Genomic DNA, 2,235 nt, shown 5'->3' with positions numbered 1-2,235 from the left:
AAGGTACCTGGGCATGTCACATTAGGTATCTGAAACAGAAATGCCAACAAAGGATCAATTTTCTCCGAACAATAACTGGAACATGGTGGGGTGCTCACCCAGGAGACCTGATCAGGTTGTACCAAACAACGATATTGTCGGTGATGGAGTACGGGTGTTTCTGTTTCCGCTCCGCTGCGAACATACACTTCATCAAACTAGAGAGAATCCAGTATCGTTGCTTGCGCATTGCCTTGGGTTGCATGCACTCGACCCATACGATGAGTCTCGAAGTGCTGGCGGGCGTTCTTCCGCTAAAAAATCGATTTTGGGAACTCTCATATCGATTGCTCATCCGATGCGACATTCTGAACCCGTTGGTAATTGAAAACTTCGAGAGGCTCGTCGAGCTTAATTCTCAAACCCGATTTATGGCCTTGTACTTCGACTACATGGTACAGAGCATTAATCCTTCTGCATATACTCCCAACCGTGTTCGTTTGCTAGATACTTCTGATTCTACTGTATTCTTCGACACATCCATGAAGGAAGAGATTCGTGGAATCCCGGACCATATACGCCCGCAGGTGATCCCCAATATATTTTATAATAAATTCCGAGAAGTCGACTGCGACAAAATGTTTTACACTGACGGATCAAATCTCGATGGGTCCACTGGCTTCGGTATCTTCAACAATACTATCACCGCTTCATTCAAGCTCAATGATCCCGCTTCAGTTTACGTCGCAGAGTTAGCTGCAATTCAGTACACCCTTGGGATCATCGACACTCTGCCCACAGATCACTACTTCATCGTTTCGGACAGCCTCAGCTCTATCGAGGCTCTTCGTGCGGTGAAGCCTAAAAAGCAATTACCGTATTTTCTGGGGAAGATACAGGAGTCCTTGTGTACGTTATCTGAAAAATCTTATCAGATTACCTTTGTTTGGGTCCCCTCTCATTGTTCTATCCCGGGCAATGAAAAGGCCGACTCATTAGCAAAGGCGGGCGCATTAAATGGTGACATATACGAAAGACCAATCTGCTTCAACGAATTTTTTAGTATTTGTCGTCAGAGGACGCTCAACAGTTGGCAAACCTCGTGGAGCAACGGGGAACTTGGACGATGGCTACATTCGATTATCCCAAAGGTATCAACGAAGCCTTGGTTCGGGGGGATGGATGTGGGTCGGGATTTTATTCGCGTAATGTCCCGACTTATGTCCAATCACTATACCATGGATGCGCATTTGCGGCGTATTGGGCTTGCGGAGAGTAGTCTGTGCGCTTGTGACGAGGGCTATCACGACATCGAACACGTTGTCTGGGTATGCGCCGGGTATTGTGACGCCAGGTCTCAGTTAAAGGAATCCCTTCGGGCCCGAGGTAGACCACCCAATGTACCAGTCCGAGATATGCTGGCAACTCGTGATTTCCCCTATATGTCCCTTATTTATACCTTCATAAAAACGATAAATATCCCAATTTAGCCCCTCTCTTTTATTTCTCGTTTTTAGAGTTTCCTCCTGCCTTGTGGAACCGATCAGCTCCAGAGTGCCACTATGTAACCGCCGTCGTCCTTACCACTACGCCTGCATAGAAGGAAACTGAAGCGAGAGCGACTCGAGGTCCGATGACTTTTGAAGGATTCCCCGCGGGTCCGAAGAATACCATCCGCCAATCCGGTACTCGACGACTTACTAGACTGAGGCGCAAATTTGATACGCTGATCTCCCTCCCCCCCCCCCCCCCCCCCGCCGTTCGAGCGAAAGTTGCAAGTTTTGCTCTTCTTTCCCTGTCTCTCCCCTGTCTTTGATACAACTGCTGCTACACTGATGCGGAAATAAGCCACCCTTTGAATATCTTGACCAAGCATAAGTTTTAGTTAAAAAATTCAAATTAGTATTCTGTATTCCTAGTTTTAAGATAGCTATAATTTTTACTCTTTATTGAAACTCTTGTCCTCCATCTTGTAAATAGAATTGAATCCCTAGTTTTAAGATTTCTGTGAAATTTCTCATAAATATTTGTTCCCCCTTTTGTGTACTAAACTATATTGTTAGTTTTAAGATAACCGTAAAATATTTCGTAAAATACTATTACTCCCCCTCTTGTATATCAAAGTGAATCCCTTGTTTTAAATTTTTTTCATAAAAAAATCTTTTGGCCCTCTTTTGTATATTGAATCTTATTTCTAGTCTTAAGATAGCTGTAAACTTTCTTTTCCTTTGTAAAAAAAAAATATTTCAACATTGT

Source organism: Topomyia yanbarensis, chromosome 3 (genome assembly GCF_030247195.1).
Source record: "Topomyia yanbarensis strain Yona2022 chromosome 3, ASM3024719v1, whole genome shotgun sequence".
Classification (NCBI taxonomy): domain Eukaryota; kingdom Metazoa; phylum Arthropoda; class Insecta; order Diptera; family Culicidae; genus Topomyia; species Topomyia yanbarensis.
The sequence above is the reverse complement of the archived record's forward strand: the minus strand, read 5'-3'. Positions refer to the sequence as shown.